Source organism: Ischnura elegans, chromosome 8, assembly GCF_921293095.1.
Source record: "Ischnura elegans chromosome 8, ioIscEleg1.1, whole genome shotgun sequence".
NCBI lineage: Eukaryota > Metazoa > Arthropoda > Insecta > Odonata > Coenagrionidae > Ischnura > Ischnura elegans.
In genome coordinates this window covers 50,499,026-50,520,589 of record NC_060253.1, presented here as the reverse complement: position 1 = coordinate 50,520,589, position 21,564 = coordinate 50,499,026, and positions in this window count along the sequence as shown.

Here is a 21,564-nt window from a genome sequence, read left to right as displayed (position 1 = left end):
GAAGGGGAACATTTTTTAAGCGTTCTTGAAATGCAGCAGTTGGATGTAGGTGATCACCAATGAATCCTTTCTTCAATCAGAGAATTCTCGATCGGGGGATCCGGGTTCGAATCCTGGTCAAGGCGAATGATTTTTTTACTCAGTGGATTTTTCGCACAACTTAAACGAGAAGCCCGTGACTCTGACAACGCTCGCGTATGTGTTCTCATGTCGTTTTCTCAGAGAGACAAGATGCCTCGCGGGGCTCACTGTGAGCTCGACGCAATCCGCTGGGAAGAAGTAGAAAGCGTAAATGCGAATGGATAAAGATGCGGTAAAGGTCAGCGACGACTTGAAATTTATTGGCGACGGAAATTAGCCGTTGCAAGGCACCGATTTAATTGGAGGTAGTTACGGGCAGATTTCAGATTAAAAGGCAATTATAACCCCGTCATCGAGAATGATTTACTCTTAGGGCGTTTTTGTGATTCGTGGAATAGTATTACGATCCTAAATTCTCCGGTCTATTTCAAAATTCGATGAATGCATAGTAGATCTTTTTTATTTCCCTATTTACTAAATTTCAACATAATCTTTGAAGGAGAACATTTATTTAGCGTTCTTGGAATGCAGCAGTTGGATGTAGGTGATGGCCAATGAATCCTTTCTTCAATCAGAGAATTCTCGAAAGCGTTAATGGATGGTGACCAAAATATGAAAGAGGATGCATTTGAATTGCTCCTAATTTCAATGTACTGATCATTTTTCCATAGAAACCTTCCTTTAAGTGTCTTCTAGAACTTAAATTTCATTATTTTAAATATTAGAGTATTAGAAGGAATAAAAACTTCCGGTCTGAATAATTCAGGTATACTAATTGCATAGTCATTGTTCCTCAGAATTTGAAGCAGGAAAATGTTTACGTCCGGCCCAGTTGGTTCTTGGAATGATCATTTATGTATCTACTGCCACATTACCTGCGTTCTAAAAAAAACTCCCTTGCTCTATTTTCTTATCCACCCTCAGATATTTTTTTACGAATATTGATAAATGCAAATTTTTTCCAAGGTTTCGGTATATTTATTCACCTTCATCTGGGCTTGGAATGGAAATGTGTGCATAGTTTTGATACATAAACAGCATAAAAGGTTAAAGCAATTTTTTTCAGCATAATAAAATAAAATAAAGAAATGCACTTAATTTTTGTTCTTTTTTGTGATCCATTTTTTAACCTCACTCAGTATATGCACATTTGGAAAAAGTTCGTCAATGTATATTTCATTATATGACTAGGAATGAAACCTCACAAGTGGTTGTGGCGCACGTAAATTTTGAAAATAAAATCTTTCTTCTGAATCCATTAATAGGTATAAAAAGTAATGGTGTGAATAGTTAAAGATTTCTATGAAAATAGTTATTGAAGCGAGAACATTTTCGCGTCTGGCACAGTTGGTTCTTGGAATGATTATTCCTGTATCTACAGCTACTTCACTTGAGATTAAAAAAAACTTCCAATCTCTAATACCTTATCCATCCCCATATTTTTACCAAGACTATTGCTTCATTGACATGACTCAAGGCAGTTTAAAATCCAAATTTGGGCTTGTTTCCATCAGCCTCCATTAGTAGAAAAAAGAATGATGTTGTTGCTAAGGTTAATTTGAAGTTTCTTCAGGTTACTTTGGACTGATGAACTTACTATTCAAGCGTTTCTACGTTTAAGTCACGACTACTTGACTGCCTATTGACTAAAGTAATCATCGGGTCCATGGGACCTGTAGCTTATTTAAAGCAATTACCGTTTCGTAGTTTTTTATTCATAAGGTATGAGGTTCCATTTCTTTTTATTATTAGCTTTTAGCTTTGTATTCTTAGAATGCTTTTAATTTAAAATAAACTAAATAAAAAACGCAAAATTAATGAAAATAATACCTGTGGACTTAAAATAATTTGGGGCTCTTCTTTTAGACTGCCACTGTTATTGTTTATTTTTGGGGATGAGTTGAAATAAGACGAAGTCGACGATAAACAAACAAGTTATTGGTAAATAGACACCTTTTCAAAGTTGTGCGCATCCAGTGAACCCCTATTTCGACCGTAAACGCGCCATGGGATAGTTCATGCTTTAAACAATCTTAGCGTGCATCTAACCGGCTAAACTGTGGCATTGCCTCTCTTGCAAGAGGGACTGAATGGTATAATAAATATCATTTAATGACTAGCACAAAATCTTTCATAAATTTCCATCCATATACTAAATTGTATTTGAACAATGTTTTAGCTCCTAGGTTTCTAGGCGCCCCCTTCACCATAAAGTTGGTAACACTGTCTGTACTTATCCCATTATTGAGTATTGAATGATTACCACGGAAATCAGTTCATCTAAACTCCTATTTTCATGAATTTGACCTTATTCCTGGCTCGGGTGTTTTTATTCTTCAGAAACGTTTAACTCACTTGGTTACATAAAATTAATGTGGTAAGTTCAATAAACATTTTTCATAACAGGTTAAAGAAGAATACTGCATTGTGTCGAATATATGGATAATAGTATACACTATTCGTGAAAATACAAAAAAAATTCAGACAATAACTTCCGTTTCCGTCTCGGGATAGTAGCAGTAACCTCTGGCAACGCCTCAATCCTGAATGAAAGGCTATCATAATTTTATTAGGAAAAGTTAACTGACATCTTTGAGTATTGATGTTCAATCACTTGCATCCAATAATTAATAAAATTTAAATTTTGCCATCGCGGTGTATATATTCATGAAACATAATAAGAAAGAAGTCCGTAGTCCATCGTAAACAATAGGTGGTGAAAAACTACCGAGTATTTCGTGGATTGTATTAATATAGGTAAAGTGGCACCGCATTCATTTTACCATATTTTATGAATTCTTTTTCTTGACTGTTGGTTTTTTTGGTCTGTACGGGCCAAATATTCATCATCATCGTCATAAGTAAACTGTAAGTAAGTTGTGATGTTATCAAAACTCTCTACATAAATGTGTATATGTTTGTGTGTGTTCATTACCGTCAAGGTTAAAACTTATATTTTTGTGTTATTAGTATTGAATATTTTACATTTTTTAATAAACATCTACTACTTGTTAGCCAAGTAATAATCTCCATAATGCCTTATTTTTGTCAAAATGCCTTTTGTTAAGAGTAGAAATATCCTGTATTTTCTATTTTTTGCTCTCATAGGTTTTACTTAGAGCATAATAAAAATTATTCTATTCTAAACAATCCTAAGATTCGTTTGACGGAGTTCTCTCATCCGCTCTCCTATCCGCTCGCCTCTTCATATCACTGTATCTCTTTTACACCCTTTATAACGTGTCGTTTGTAACTCATTCGGGGCCGTCCCTTACGCTTCTTCTCTTGTTAATTAATTGCAAGTACTACGGAATGGGCGGCATGTATGGTTGAAAAACATTATTTTAACACGTGACGTCTCCATGCTTCTGGGTTTCACCGCGTGGATTTTCTTTGCGACGACAGTTTCTCCGGTATTCCAACCGGCGTCTTCAGGTCGATCTTATTTTAACACTATGAATGCCTGACACCAGTGCTGAGCATTTTCCCCAAATTTCCCTTCCTTGTCCCTTACTCCTCTTTCCTTTCACCTGTCCTTGTACGATTGTTTTCATCAGGCAATCATGTCTCATAATGTAGTCACCTAAATTAAATTGATTGTTTGAGGCGTAACTTTGTGAAAGCGATTCATTATTAAAATTAGAAAGAAGAACTTTGTGCTTCCGTATTAATATTTATTCACAAATTTACGACCATGGTTTCAACGTTAGACGTCATCATCAGGTGATGACGTCATGTTGATTTTCAGCTGACATCTGACCATTTTATTTTCCGTATTTGCCAAAGTCTTCTTCAAATCATTCTGTCTCCGCTATGACTACTATGCCAGCAAATCGCAACATAATAATTTTTTCCCGTGGATATTGACACGAAAAACCTTCTCCTTGATTGTATCGATTGCTTTCTGGATGTAAACATAACAAATAATGGGGGACAGTGCATACCCTTTTCGTACAAGCATCTAAAAAAACAATATTTTAATAACATAGCATGAAACCTTCTTGGAAAAGTATTGAATTTCCTCTTAAGTTCATTGAAATTTTTTCTGAAGTTTGCCCAAATGTCCTCTCTTTTGCTGCATACTAATATCTTAGTATTCTTTTTGTTGATTTTGAACTGATATCTGGTCATTTTCCTTTTCATATTTGTTATATTATTCTTCAAATTATTCTCTGTCACAGCTATGACAGCTATATCGTCTGCGAATCACAGCCTCATCATCAACATTAATCATCAATCCTAAGATTGGTTTGACGCAGCTCTCCATTCCTCTCACCCATCCGCTAACATTTTCATAGCGTTTAAGATAATTTAATGCTGGAGTAGCTGCGTCTCGTCGGGATAATAATGCTGTGGTTTCCTCTTGCCTTCCACATCGCAGTACTACAACCGTTAAAGTAAATGTTACCACGCCTGAAGTGAAATGAGTGTCGCTTTACTGACCACCGTGGTCTCCACCTTCACTCATATGAAGAAGAGCTGCAGCCCTCTCCCCGGGTGATGTGAGGCATAATTGTTGCCGGCCTTCCATCGCCTAGTCACGGCATATTCACAGATTCAGAGGTTCATATTCACATGTATCATTTATATGGCCTATCTTACCCAGGGATAGACCCATGCCACCTCGGAATGCCCCTGCTTTTTCTCCACGACTGCTTATTCGACAAGTAAACTCGCTTATGTCGCAGCTAGCCTCTATATCCAGAGGTTGACCCACCATCCGCAAGCCGGTGGACGCACTCGGTGGCTTAAACCTCAGCCGCGAGAATCGCAGCATACTAATTTTAAAATTCCGAAAAAATCTTGAGACTTAAATTTCACTACTCACATGAAAAAAGAATGAGTTTGGCCAGATTCCTTTCATCCACGCGTGTCGGTGAAAACTTAGCCACGCGGAGGGAAAAAGTGAATCGCTTTTCTTTTTTTTTCAAAGCTGCGCTTCTTCCTATTGAAATTCAAATATCCTGCGCGTCGGGCGATCGGGCCCGCGGAATCACCACGAAATTTCTCTCCATTGAAGGAAGGAAGGTCAAGGGGAGGAAACGGTAGATTGAGGAGGGGGGGAATGACGCATCCGAAATGGGGACGCGGGTTCGTTTTTTGGGAAAGTGCAATCTGATGGAGGTGGATGACTACATTTCCCTCGCGTTTGGCACATATACATATCCCCTCTCGACCCACTGCTACCTGCTACACTCCCATGATCAAACTCCAAAGCGGACGCAGAGGAGGAGAAAGTGAGTTTGGACGGCGAAGACGATGGGGGAAGAAGGAATTAGGGCTTCGGAAATTCGTTTTTATTTTTTTTATTCAAGGCCAGGAAACCGGAAACGGACTCAGTTCCCGAGCCACGAATATTGTAAAACGGGATCCTCAAGCCAGTCTCCAAATGTGCGGTCAACCACCGTGCATTTAAATGCGTTTACAAAAGTCGCCACTCGTGTCGCTGTACGGTAAATCTGATCTGAGTTTCACGGGGAAATATGGCGTAATTAGATGTACTAACAGACATTTATATGTATGACGGTGTGATCTATAAAATTTATAACATTAATCCATGATTTTACAAAAGAGGATCTTCAAGTAAAAATGATCTAAATGTGTTCTCACCCACCGCGAATTTAAGTGGGTTTACTAAAGTCGCCACTCGCGTCGCTGACGGACAAATTGATCCGAGTTTCACGGGGAAATGAGGTATAATTAGGGTTATTAACCGAAATTTATACACATTATAACGTGAACTATCGAATTCATTGCTTTTCAAAGCTATGCCTCGCAATGACAAACATTATACTGCAAAATATTAGGAAAAAGTGGATCGCATTGCGCTAATCACCATGACATTTTTGATAACCGATTGAAATGAGATCGAAGTGGTAACAGAAATCAGCCTTTTATGGGATGGAATCCGGCCTCATCTATGCAATCCCCTTGTGATCATAAAGCTTCAAAATTCACAGAGAAATAATAAGCTATGCTAACATCCTCAACCAGTATCGATTTTTATGCATATAAAAGAGGATTTATGTATGCCTGTCGACTATGCGATACGGCAAGGGCTTCGACCAAAGTTAGTACTAAATAGCTGCATCTCACGCGCCCATACCCCGGAGTGCTGCTTTAGGTTGCGTTGTATGTATCCTCAACGTCTTTTTCTCATTACCGTTTGTTACGGTACGTCATACAACTTCTGCGATTGGACAAGCTACTCGGCAGGCACACACACACACACACACACACATTTGGCACGCTCAAAGAGAAAATATAAAAATCCTGCTATGTGACCATGAATTTCAAATTCAAAGTTTCCTTCTTCCGTGGGAACTATCACTACCGAGCAAGGGAGGGCTACTAGTCCATAATATTCTTACTTTCGCTCGCTGGGCCTCCGGCCTTTTCTGATAGGTACTCTGCCATTTTAGTCTGGTCTTTGCTCCTTAAGGATCGTTTCTTTCGGTGATATCTTACCTTAGCTTCATTTTAAATAAATAAAAAATTTTGTTATCTAACAATTTTGTCTAAGGTTTCAGATGATTTTAGAGGTTGTCTATTCTATGAACTTTTGTCGTTTCTCGTCTCGTTCAACCAAAACGTTTGAATAAGCCAGTGAATGGCCGGAAGTGAGTGTCATATTATATAAATTTGCGTCCTCTGTCGACCCACTGCTACCTGATACACTCCCATCATCAACCTCCGAGGTGGACGCAGAGAAAGTGAGTTCGGACGGCGAAGACGATGAGGGCAGATGGAATTAGGGCTTCGAAAATTTATTTTATTTCTTCAAGGCGAGGAAACCGGGAACGGATTCAGTTCCCGAGCTCGCGATCATCAGGCTCCGTGTATCAGAGAGAAATAGTAAGCTATCCTAATCAGTAGAGATGCGTGAAAATTGCAAATGCGATATAGATGCGATGTCTGCAAATAAATGCGACATAGATGCGATGAAAGGACTTTTATGATATTTTTACGAAAATTATCCTTTTCGACGACGAAATTCGTACACTTTGTGCCGAGCGCAGTTTAAATGCTCCGCCGACACTCACCGCTTAAAGCATGTGAGCTACCGGCCAGCTGCTAGATGGCTGGGACTCTACGTGGCCGCGAACTACAAGTGGGCGCGGGCAAGCTACACCTCCGCCACTATGTGTCTTATTCCTTAATTGATTATTGTTCTACAACATAATTATTTAAAATATTCTGTATTTTTTCATATAACTGTGTCTCTCTACATTTTATCGTCATCTACCTCATTATGAAAATAAAAAAATAGACGCTACAAAATGCGATAAACTGTTATTGAAAGTGCGATAAAATAAAAATGAAAGTGCGATTTTCACGTATCTCTGCTAATCAGCCATCAATATCACAACAAGATCCAGACTACATTGTCGGCGTTAACACATGACATCTGTGCAATATCCATTTATCCAGTTAACGTGGTATGGATATCCATCAAATATCCTAAGGATCCGCAAAACAACGTTACAGCGGTGTCAAAATAAGATATCAGGTCCACATTTAAAATTTAGAAAATTGAAATAGATGAAACGTTCTAGGACGTATGTCCTCTTAGAAAAAAAAATCAATTTACTTGTACCAATTCACATAGTAAATATAATCGTAGAAGAAAGAAAAAACATATCACACACAATCTTTAAATATGTATATGAACAAAAGACTATAATTAGTTTCAGCAAAATAACTGTGTGTAGCATTACACACCATCAATCACTTAGCGACGATAGGGTAGTTTCCTTCATCAAAGAAAACGAAAGGCATTGATTGCGATTCGTTACCCACCATTAGTGTATTCATAATATACAAATTATTTGGTTTTACAAATCACAGTTTAGACGAATGGTAATGGTCAATTTTAACCGCATTTGAAAAAGGCCAGATTGGCGTCCATGCGATGCCACTCCACGTGACATCACAAGGACCTAGTTTCTCTACGAGTAGATAGGAGTTTTACATCGTCTGAGATTACCAATGCATGCATGAGGCACAGAGCTTAGGGAAACATGTCTTAATAATCACCTATTAAAACTGCCTAAGGTCGGAAAGTTTTCCTCGTTTGATAAGGTATTAATAATCCTTATTTAAGCCAAGCGCTACCTGCTAGCAGGGTACTCTGCCACCTGCTAGCATCCTGCGTCGTATCAGCGATTAAAGCCTCGCCCCAAGGTCACCTCACTTGCGGCAGCGGGAACCAGAACGACGTCACTCGGAGTTTACCCAGCATTCATACTTAGCCGTCGCGTTTTCGCGCGCTTGAAAATTTTCACTTTTCATTTAATCGCGAAAAATAGACATCGTTATTGAAAAATCTAAAAGCGTGAAATACGTACTCTAGGAGTAATAGTCTTTCGATTCAGGCAATAAAAAATAATAGGAAACTACCCTATTTAGGAAAGATGAAACGTTCTAGGACGTATGCCCTCTAAGAACAAAAAAATTCAATTTACTTGTACCAAATCATATAGTAATTATAAACATAGAAGAAAGAAAAAACATATCATACACAATCTTTAAATACGTATATGAACAAAAGGCTATAATTAGTTTCAGCAAAATAACTGTGCGTAGCATTACACACCATCAATTACTTAGCGAGAATCCGAATCCCGCCTGGGTAACTTAGGAATGCGAGGACATTAGCCCGTCACCACCGACGCCGTTGATAAATAATGATAAGTAGAAGGGATTTTGAGGGGATATTCGGGCATATTTTGAAAAATACTCTTAATTGACATTTGAAACTTTTATCGACTGAATCTCGGTCACGATACCCTCGAAACGTGCATATTATTCACATTTACTAAGAAATTTCCCAAAACACCGATTTTAATGAAACATTGCATGCGAGGCTGATGAATCATTGATTTTAAATCGTCGCAAAGAGCGTAAAAAATACTTAGCTTAATGTGCTGTATACTGAGGTACGTAACTCTAGATAAAAAAAAGATTGAACCGGTGAGTGTAGTTGAAATTCATTAAAACATTTCAGTGGCGTGGTGATTATGGCCCGGTGCAAAAAGCAGGCGTAAGCTCCCAAGCGCTCTCAGAGGAATTTTCTTCGGCGCCAGATATTTTTTGACCTTATTTTCTATGCCGGGCTATTTACTCATGCGGTCGTGAGCTCACTTGCCTCACCGAGTCCTGAATCATGTTATATGCATGTGTAGCTCTCGTGAACACATTGCCCGAGTATGCCGTGGTGAGGTTTACGCATACTGAAGCTAATTGCTCCCCAGGGATTCCTCTGAAGGGTTAACCGGATACACGAAACTAACTCGCCATTTTTAGAAGTGCCTTAACTTCGTGTTGCCTGCTTTATTCCGTATAAATATCTGGTTTGTCCTAAATTTCATATGCTGCGATCCGGTTGTGATATGTAAGTTTTACGCAGTAATTTATTTTTTTTTGTTTTGTTACGAATGAATGTTCTTGCCAGGGCTTCTTTATAATAACACTGTGAATTCTGTAGTCCTAATATAACGCTACTCGAAGTTCTTCGATTTTTTCAACGGGCATAATATTACACCATGTCTCTTTTTTTAAATCGTTGTCTGAAATTTTTTATCAAAATGCTAAACCGCTAAATCTAACATCTAAATAAATAAGTGAAAAATTCAAAAGCAGAATTCATTCTTTAAAATGATACCAACCACCTATTCCTCACATCAATTGTTTATTGTTAAGAAATAACGCTATGGTAATGAAAATGGCCAGCACTTGGGTACAGATCTACAGTATATCACAGTTCATCAGCACGGTAAGTGATGAGCTGGCTCACTAAATATTGCGAGGATAGTTCGCGGGAAAGAATTTTTAGCCCATTTGTTCGGGCATTGAAACATTTTGATGGTCATTGCGAATTTTTCTAGTGCCTAATAATCCAGTAACATGGAAACGAATCTTGAGTGAACTAATACGTGCCATCTCTTTTCTTTTACCTCATGATGGCTTCTAATATATCTCCTCCGATTCAATACTTTTTTAAAAATGTGTTACTATATTTTATATTTAATAATCTCCCCTTATTTAGAAACAAGTCTTGTAAAATTAATAATTATTTGAAAGAATTTTTAGTACGTTATTCGTGCTGATTTAAGCTATATTCACACTTCCAAGTTGTCTCTTTTCCACCATTCAATCTTTTATTATGCTGAAAATTTCCTTTGCGTGTTCTTAGTTTAATGTTGAAATGCTGAGTTTTGTGTATTTCCTGAGTTTTGCGTTCATGTAAATAATTGTATGTAATCTTGTTCCCTTTCCGTAAGGTTTCCCTCACATAATCACGACCCTCTTGTTATTCGGTGTATGACCTGTGTTAATTATTTAAACGCACCTGAAAATATCAATTTTTGATATGCACATCCTTCAATTGAACGGTTTTACTTTTGTTTGTATTTGACTTTAAGTCTACTTTATTTAGCCTTAAGATAATTCTGAATTGACGAGTGTTGTTTCATTCTCACTCTTTTAGTTTTGTTTCGCTTTGAAGACTTGTTTTATATTGTACCTTCTCTTTTGTTGCTTCAATTATTCAATAAGACATTATTCATTTTTTTATTTACATTTCTTAATATTGACATATTACGGAGTCCAATTGTACAAATATATACTTCATATGTTCCTAAGGATATTATCCTTGGACTATTTATTTAATATTAATACCATTATGTGACCTGATAAAAAACTGCATGCTTTTTCCTCATTTCAGCATTTTAGAACATTTGGTATTGGTATTATCCCTATCATCGCTGACCAGTTTCAGCAACTAATCTTGAACCTACCGATGACATATTTCTTGATTTACGCAAGTTTTAAAAGGCCTGAAATCTGCCCCTTTTTTGTGTAGATGATTTACTCCGCATAGTTTTTGGATACATGGCATCATAAAAGCACGCACATTTATATATTTTTCCATGACCACCAAAGGTGACATGAAAGCACTCCCCCCCCCCTCCTCACCTTCCATTAGCCAATGGGAGTTATGGGAATAGGGCGAGACCTTTCGTGGTACCAATCAGCTCGGCTGTCCTCCGAAAAACCGCTCGAATTCTCGCAAAACGTGATGGGACGCATTTTCGAGTTCTTCGAAAAAGGGTTGATTAATACGCACCTGCGCCTATTGGGAGAGTCATTCTTTACGAGATGAGCGTGAGGAGCCTCACAAATTAATGTTTCCGAACGGCAGCGGATGGAGCCTGGACTGCAAAAAAAATTCTCTCTCTCTCCGGCAGGAAAACGTCGAATGGAGAAAACAGAGCAAAATAAAAGAGCTATTTCAGTGAGCTGTAGGTATAAATCACCGATCGTCCTCGCTACATTTTTTCTCTCTCATAAATTTCCTGGATGCGCATCTCATGCGTGAAAGGATACTTATTCTCCCATCGACGTATTTTGATTTTTATAAATAGTGGCCGAAATATACCATGCGAACCATTGCACGACCGATTAACTCTTTCTAAGCCAGAGCTGCTTCTGAGAGAAATCAAATTCCAAGATTTTTCACTATAAAAACTTGAAAATTTTGCTCTCGGTCACCATCATCGTGGCAGCTAAGTATCGCGTCATTGCAGTTTACATCACAAAATAATGCTTGGTTCATATATTTCCTAAACTGAGCAGAAAATTTACATATTCTTGATGTTGTTTAGAAGCAACATTGGGCTATAAATGTAATTAGAATCAGTCAAAAGTCAGGGACCATTAGCGATATGGATATCGAGAGAAGCTTTTTAAGGGGCCATGAGTTCGTATTACTTTTCTTTGTAACTAAGGTTCCTGGTATTTGTAGGAGGCGACGGACAGCTGAGGCCATTTGCGTCATGAGGAAAGGGTAGGTAAGGAAGGGGGGAGAGAAACCCAGCTTCGGGATTAGCCTGCTCTTAACGAGAGACACCAGGGGACCATGGTTCAACGTCCCATCCGACGGTCGGAGAAATGTCCTCCACACAAGATTAAAGCAGGGATCTTTGAAAATTCTCTTTGAAAACGGGGTGGGAAGCCAGCACTCTAGCCACCACTCCAACCCGATTCCTACTGAGGTTCCTGTTCCAATTGATCACAGGAAAGGTTCTACCCAAAGTGAGTGTTCCTTTGTACTTGCGTTGTTTGGATGAAACGGCGCGTTCGGGGGAAAATGAAAAAGGTGTTTCCTTGAGTTATAGATTTATAGATAGATTTATCACAAACAGAAATTTTCATGTAAATTGTTTTGCTTACATTGATTTCTACCTCCTCCTTATTATCGCGTCTAATTTCACTTTCGATGTATGAGAAAATTCATAACGTTAGTTTCAGAATGCTCATGAGAGAGAATTCCAATAACGGGAAAACCATTCGCGTTTTTTTTCTATGCCACCCACATCACTACGGGAGATTTTTTCTCAACGATGATATCGCAATCTCTTACAATATTTTTTTAGCATTGTGAATACCTTAAACAAACTTTTGAGTTCACTCGGATTGATTAGTATTTTCGGTCAATTGTGTGCAAATATTTTTCTCTAGTTCTTGAAGAATTTCAAAATTGTCCCTTGGGGATTTTCATGCAGCTCAAGTGTTTTTCGCATGCAATGCAATTCTGGTATTCATATTTTTGCTGCAAGATGTGGCGCTGTCACTGTAATGTTGTAATGTTGAAGATAGAAGAAATATAAGACGAAATAAGATGTAGATTAATCCTGGCCCCAGTAATTTTTTCAAATATCACTCATTGTCCACGATTTGGGACCTGGAATCCAAAAACTCTCGTTAATGCTTGTTTATAGACATGTTTTCTCGGAACGGAAGCCAGTTTTTTTGTTATCCATCGCATGGTAAAGAAAATACGTTTTTAAACTTTATCTTTGCCATCGTTAACCGATCCTCAAAGTGCCATGGGCCGATATATCGGCTTTTGCTTCCCTACCAAAAAGGGCCACGAGCCGAAATATCGCAGTTTTTGCAGCAGTTAAATTATTGAATGAAGAAATCAAGATTAATAATATCGTAATTAATCAATGTTTTTTTAATAACAAAAGGGCATGTCGATGTACCAAAAAATAACAAAGCAGAATATATATTGGTGATATATTTTATTTTAATATTTGTGGCATTTTTTCGCCAACATCCCTCTAAGTAGGAGGCAATAAATGAGAGGGTTTACCCTGCTTAATGCAACCGGATGAGTGTAACTCAATTGTAAGTAAAATAGCAAAGATTGCTATGAATTTCCAAGGAGAATGAAATTCATTGCCAAAACTTTATTCTGATGCGAATTTTATGAGGCGCTTTCCTTCTCCGCGTGCATAAAAATCGCATTGGGCAAGGTCGGAACTTCCGTGAATTAGCAGTCATTCTCGCTCAAAAGAAATTCCGCAGCTTTTGTGCCTCGTGATTGATCAGCCAGCTCTTGGACGAGACCCAATGCGTTCTTTGGCAGCGAAAGGAGTTATCATTCACGTACGGAATGCATTGAGTCACCGGATATTGCGATATCATTCTAAGTTTTGTCATTTTTTCTGAGAAATTGCCGTGCTCGGCTTTTGTAACCAGAACAGAAACAAGATATCAATCGTTTCTATACCCTACTGTGTCGGCGAGTTTAATTCAGTATTTTTGCTTCAAAACGGCTCCCGAACGGAATGCATCATCTTTGTTAGACAGGTCAGAATTTCTGACTTATTGCTTGTTGAAAATGTCAGTAGTCACCACTGACGGAAAATTAAATTGGAATAAAAATACTTCAAATAAAGACGGAAATAAATACCAAAAATATTCCGGCGAAGAAAATAAAGTGTCTTCAATTCAATCCAGGCATATTAATGGTTCACAATGGCCTTATATACGTCCTTCTAGGCATAATAATATCAATTGCCAAATTTCACATTAGCAATTGCGAGTTTTTCTCTTACATTATATTTCATTACGAAGTGTTATTACGAAGGAGGAACTAAATAGCACAGTATTATGTTGATCGACAAAGTGCTGGACATGGTGGGTGAGGAGAGTCAGCTTCTTGTTGAGATGCGAAGGGAAGATAAGGTGTGTATGTAGCGAGTACTGAGCGAGGAGAGGATACTGAAAACAGTGTTAGAGGGTAGAGCGAGGTAGGATAAGGGAGAAAATAGGATTTAATTATAGATTAATCGGTGAAGACTTTATTATGAATTGAAGATGGAAGTCCATGAGGGGAGGATAGACTGCTAGAATTATTTATTATTTTGAGTAAAAGATTCGAAAAATCAATTTTTTTCCAATAATTGAACAAAAAATTAGCAGTAATATTTAACTTTAAACGCTATACATCGGCGATAAATGACTCACACCATCTTTTTCAGTAAACCTCTACCAGTGGCTTCGGCTATTAACGGGGAACATCTTAAGTATAGCTCTTATAGCTCGGTAGCATACTAAAAATGTTTAGGTTTATCATTTTTGTGGCCAAGGTGAATGTACCTCTAAGTGAATAAGTACTAAAGCCACTTTAGTTCTGTTACCATTGGAAGTATTCATGAAGGATTCCTCAGCTTTTAAACGGAAATTTAATTCCTCTAGTATGCCGTATTCTCAAGCGTAACTGCATTCACTTCATCCTCGAAGCGAGAAAACTTTTGCCTCAGCTTATGTAAAGGATTCTCCCGCACGATTGCGTAAAAATCCGATGATTGTGGCCACGTGAATCGCATTCCCGTTTTCCGCGGGAGCGGTCAAACACGACGTATATCCATTCAGACGTTTGTTTTATTTTTTTATTTTATCATGAGCCTTAAATGTCAAACATACCTTTTAAACGGATGACCCTTAACGCTGAACGCTGGGAAGATCGTTTGACGGGAAAGCTTTCAGCGAACCGGCTTTGACATCTTGTTTATTTTGTAAAAGTTAATTTCAATGCATTTTTTTACTCTCCTCGTTCGCGTAACGACTTTTTTTTCTCTGTAACGTGTCTTGGAAAAGTATTGGGATGCAATATGATCCTCGGCTAATTTTAATAAGTGTTCGGCAGTGACATCACGTTTCCAGCTCATGCAAGGAGGTGATGTCATTGTCATCTCCGCAATGCGGTAAATGTCACGTGACTCGTACCCCTTTGTTTGGGTATCATATTATTTTTCTCTCGTGCCAAATTAAAGTAAGGAATGCTCTTGCGCACATATGCAGGAATGTATTTTCTCGCTGGCACCAGCCATGTGCTAAGACACACGACTTTCTCTCAATTATAGGCGTTGTTTTTTTTCTTTAGGTGGAGTTCGTATTAAACGCTTCACTCATGCTATTTCACCGTCCACGTCGTCTAGTTCTATTTGCTGCCGCGCGCCTCGCATTGATTGTATTGATTGATTTTGTATAAACTCTAGCTAAATTTGAGGATTCTTTTTCAAAACTCACTTCTAAAATTCTAGGATATTAAACCTGTGACAGAAAGTAGGATTTCATAGTGTGGTATAATTTCAAAATTCTATCTACAGTTGAAGAAAGGGCTAACTAGCGCGTTTTATAGTACTCTTATCACACGAGGACGAGTGTTTTAGACGTCGATAGACTTTTATATCTGTCTGGTGGGATTTAAATATGTGTTTATAGAAATCTCAGGCATTAGTGTGCTTCAATTAATTGATTAAATGTATCTCAGGTGACTTCATTCCCTTGCAAAGCTCCTATGTTCGTTTTTACTTTACCATTATAGTATAGAGGATAGAACCTAAGATCAGATTTTGACAGGCAAGAATCTAGATGTAAAATATAACTGCGACAGTTTGCTTGTCAGCAGTTTTCCTCCTCGTGGTGAAAAACTTAATTTGAGCTATATGCATTGCTGTTTTCCTGGGTCTTTCCCATGCCATTGTATACACCCAAGGAAAAATGGTAATCATTTTTATATTTTGAAAAACGAATTTATCATTTGAAATTTATACGAGAGGAAACTCTTCCAGTTGTTATGAAAATTTCAGCTTTTGTGTTAACGCAACGTTGAGCCACGCGCAAGTTCCGGAAAGGTCTGGGAATGTGGGAAAATGCAAACCTTATTCACAATTAAGGAGAGGCGATGGAAAAGCATTAAAAATATGGACATAAAGATCCATGTGGTCGCATGTGAAGTATGCTACGTCCTATTGATGTCCCAAATTAGAGTTTCGTTTTTTTACCGTTTTGAATTGACATTTTAGGCCGTGCACAAAAAGTAGTAAGTTTCACAACGGAATCGTATAAGAACAATTGAAAAAAATAATGCAAATCGTTGTATCATACATTTTTTACATTTTTGCTTTAACACATGAAACATAATAACTGTGTTTTTAGGACTAAAAGTTGTAATTGAGCAATTGAAGTAGGGCGTTCAGAAACTAGATGTCTGAATAAAAATCGTATCCGTCTCAATTCTTTAAGCACTGGCTAGTAAGGCCCCTTGCGCGCACCTCGATTTTGGACGGCCGGTAAAATATCGGCCGTCCACATTCCAATGGTGAACACACGAATATCAACAGAAGAGTATTCTCAAGTCGGCCTCTGAAGGTGTTATCACACGCCGAGCGTTTAATTGGTTTACAAAAGTCACCACTCGTGTCGCTGGTGGACAAATTGATCCGAGTTTCAAGGGGAAATACGGTATAATTAGGGGTATCAACCGAAATTAATACCTATGATGATGTGATCTATCAATTTTATTACAATGCTGGCGGTGAATTCTTCTCGGGTTTCCATCCGGGTGAGCTCCATCTCCATCGCTGCCGACGTTTCGATAGAATCCTTTTCTATCGTCATCGTCACTGATGACGATAGAAAAGGATTCTATCGAAACGTCGGTTTCCATCCGGGTGAGCTCCATCTCCATCGCTGCCGACGTTTAGACGATGACGATAGAAAAGGATTCTATCGAAACGTCGGCAGCGATGGAGATGGAGCTCACCCGGATGGAAACCCGAGAAGAATTCACCGCCATTATACGCCGGGAAAAAGTGAAATCTTCATTACAATGCTATTCCTCTCAACGACAAAAATTATAATGCAAAATATTAGAAAAAGAATGGATCGCATTGCACTCATCACTGCGCGGCGGTCATTTTTGGAAACAGATTAAAATGCGACCGAAGTGGCAACAGAAATCAGCCTAATGTAGGATGGAATTGGGCCTTCTCTATGCAGCTCCCTCGAGTAAATACCTTGGGGGGCATGGGAGCTTGTACACTGGCCGATAACGCACCGTCACTGGTAAAATGCCGGCCGTCCCCAGCGTCGACACAGCAATCAAGCAAGTGATCCTTCGATCGGTGAAATACCGGCGCGTGTGCAAACAGCGCTTCACTCGTAAAATATCGGCCGGGTTTTTTTCCGGCCGTCTAAAATCGATGTGTGAGCAATTATGCTTTGTTATGTTCTTGCTATATTTCATAAATTAAATGGCCGATATATCTTCCCCTGAAGGACCAACCTCCTGGTCACATGTCAGCTTGTATGTACACTGTGTATCGTTATCAAGGAAATAGTGGATCTAGTAATTTAGATAAAAGTAAGGCTCACGTGAATCCTAATTCTCTTTCAAAATCAAAAAGTAACTTTCTTGCACTTTCGAATATTGGAAAGGAGGAAAATTGGGACTTAGGAGGAGAAAAGAGCCGTGAGGAAGAGGAAAATATTGTGTGTTCCCATGTGATGAGACACATTAATTACAAGGGAAAAGTAGTGGAGGGAAAATCCTAAGGAAAAGTCTCCAGATATTGTTCCCGACCCAAGACACAAGTATTTGGGACACAAATGAAGGATGCAGAAAAAAAAGACTACGTGGAAAAAAATGGTATGGGTTAGGGAGAATGGAGTGCTGTGCGACACTGATTCTTGGAGAATTACATTTACTAAGAAGGTACAAGAAGCCATGGTGATTGTTTTGCATCAAGAATTACTGCACACATTTCTTGACATTTACGTGATTATTATGTTTTCTCGTTCAAAAATGTGTCTATTGCATGAGAACCAAAAGCTTAAAACTGATTAAAAAATTGTTTATAACTGCTCAGCAATCGTAATATTGGTTTGACGCAGCTCTCCACTCAATTCTCCCAGCAGCAAATCTTTTCACTCATACGTATTTCTTCTTTTTCTCATCCGTTTAGACATATTTTGCTCGAGGTGTTCTTTTTCTGTTCTTACCATCTACTTGTCCCTCTACGGTTGTCCTCATCAGGCCATCATGTCTCAAGATATAGACTATAGGTTGTACCGTCTTCTTATAGTGGTTTTAATGAGGCTTCTCTTCTCTCATAATCTTCCTAGAACTTCATCAATTAGGTCGATAATTTTATCCTCATCATTCTTCTGTAGCACCACATTTTGAAGGCCTCTATCCTTGATTTCACCGCAACTGCCTCTCTTCCATAGAGAAGTATACTCAGTCAATACTCCAAATAAACTGTTTCCTTACTTCTATGTTTCCTCTTTTCTAAATAAAGTGATATGTATATTAAAAAAATATCCCGATTAAATCATAAAATGTGGACTATTTTGAAGGCGAACATGCGGACTACTATAAAGGCGAAGGCGACATTAATGTAGACGAACAAATAAATATTTCAAAGCACTGGAACTCCCTTTATTTTCTGGATACACTAGTATTCATCAGCTTTGCGTCATGCACGTGGTGCAAATGAGGGAAACTTTAGAATTTTGATGCATCACCTTCCCGCATGGCTGCTACGCCAGAATCGCTTGCAGTACCAAGACTATCACTGTGGTCTTGTCGATCAGTAAAAATCACTAGACTCCCAATTTTAATACACTCAAAGTATTTGTGGTATGGAAATCGGATTCGGAATGTCGGCCATGTTTCGTGGCCTCGAAGCCACATGTTTCGGATCCTTTTTGAAGCTAGACAGGCAGCCTCCTTTTTGATTGTACCTACCTTTAGAGTCAGCATGCGCTAGTACCGCAGTACTCACTTCACTGAACAAAAAAAAAAAAGATGGATGTCGCTGTGTCGTCCGCTCATCCTTGGAATTGAAGTGCTCGGAAAGATTTTAGTTCAGCGTCGGAGGAGGATTGTTGATTAGAAATAGTCGAAAGAAAATATATACCTTTGGAACCGAAGCGGACGACTCTTTATTTATTTCAGAAGTTGATGAATAGTGTATACTACGTCAGCGTGATTTTATCGAGGACATTTTTAATTTTCGTGCCAGTCGAAAAATTTGTATTCATCCCCCATAAATTGCGAAAACCTGTCAAGAGCCGATAAAGCGATGCGCAAATACCTCCGGGGGTTGTCATACACAGGTTTCGCCACGCTACGGGACGAGACCTACAAATCAGGAACATCAACTTCTCCTCTTCTTGCTTGGAGCGTTTCATTTTCTCTTCACTTTTTTCATTTAATTTCAATTATTCGATGTGTTCTGAGGCTTCGCTACTGGTTGAAAACGAGTGAGATTCCGGTAAGCAGGCATGTACCTAACATTTGAAAGCGATGAGAAGCAGTATATTCATAAGAGGTTTCGGTATCTCGACGGTAAGCGTCACTACATACCATCGTAATTTTCCTTTTCGTGGCTTACATTTCTTGGTGTTGTCCTAAAAATTTCGTCACAATTAATTGAGTTTTTTTCTTTCTCTTGACCTCAATTTTCAAAGCTGATTTGTGTCTTGGAGTGCAGGTCTTTAAAAATAAAATGCAAATATTTTGTTAACGTTTTATTATATTTTTGTACCTTCATTAGGGCATTTTTGTAATATACATGGCATAAGATTCGATAAACATTTAAATTGGAAACAAGAGTTTAATATGCCTGTAAGTCTTAGATATACGATATTACACCAATAATATAGATTCAAGGATATTGTTACTCAAGTAGATCGCAAAACACGCGTATAATTTATAATTTTACCACATTTTTATATTGTGTATCTTCCCTTTTAAAAAAAGCTTGAAGAAGAAAATTACAGTCAACTCCAGTACGCTACATTTTTCACATTTACAAGTAAGATTTAACTGGCTGGCATATAAACAACGTCGCCTCCACCACCTTATTTTTTTACATATAAAAATGTTCACATTGGTAATCCTTCGGTTATGGTCGATAAAGTCAGAATAAACTCTCAACACCACTGTTACTCTGCTAAGAAAATTTGTTTCCCTGATACAAAGGGTGACCTAACATAAACTTAATGCAAATTATGATCCGGCGAACATCTTCATTAGTAATAATAACAAAACAAATACTTAATATGTATTAAACATATTTTATTTGAACTGACAAAATTTTTATGACGCAGGGAGGTCGGCAGCCCTGAACACCGGTTTACTGGATGTGTCGGATTTCCGCCAGGCCGGATTACAGTTATTTTCGTTTAATTATAGATGCAGTATTTTACACCGTTTTAAACTTTAGGTAAAGGGGAAATATCTGCTCTTTCTGTTCGTGTGCTAGGCTTCCTACCGAGGCACTCTGTGCCATTTTACCCACTTAACCTTCTGGGACGGTTGCTTACCGTTCTTTCCTAAGGCTATTATAAAGGCTGTAAACAATGATTTTGCTGAATCTTTTCTTTGCAAAAACTTCTTATGCATCCATCAAGCTGGGTTTTGCGAGATATGCCTCATTTGTCTCCTATACCACCATCCCTCTAGGTTCATTGCTCCTCATAATTTATAAAAAGCGGGGGATTAGTTTGGGGGAATTAGTTTTTTTAGGGTCTCTCCACCTGCTGCCACGCAAGTAAAATTAGGAAAGGTATTTAAAGTTAATTAGCGTGAAAAAGGGCACATAAAAATACATGTTGTGAATAAAAACAGCAACTTCTTAATGAATTACAGTAATTGCTCTTCAAGCTGCTCAACTAATTAAATGCGACACGGTTTTATTTATATGATATGATTTTATTTTTTTAAATTAATTCAATTATAAATTTAGCGTGCACGAATGCAGTATTTTAGTGTTTTCTTCTGATAAAGATAGAGCATCAATCGCCTCATGAGGAATGATGAAGGAGCAGGATTTAAAAATTGTTTCAGAGGGAATGGAAAAGATAATTCTGAAAATTCAATCCTTAATGCAATATCCCACCATTTTAATTTTCTATAATAAAAATATCTGACGCACACTAGGTTCAATGGAACGGCAACTAGTGACTTAAGTAAGGAAAGGCCGCTTTATGGAAAATAATAGAAAATTTTTAAATGAATAATTTAGAAAATCAACTTAAAGACTTATAAAAACATTAACACGGTCTGAAAGGCATCCATGATTTTTCTGAAGGACTAAATGCAAGCTGCCCCACACGCTGTATTGATATAGAATTGAGCTCTTTCTTAGTCACCGTTAGTGCCTATTCTAGAGTTATTGGCATGGTATTTGGAGGAGACGACCGAAAGCTTTGGTCATTTTCGCCAAGAGGGAAGAGTAGGTAAGGAAGGGTGGAGAGAAACCGGGCGCCGGCATTAGCCTACTCTTAACGAGAGGCGCCAAGGGGCCACGGCTTAACGTCCCATCCGACGGACGT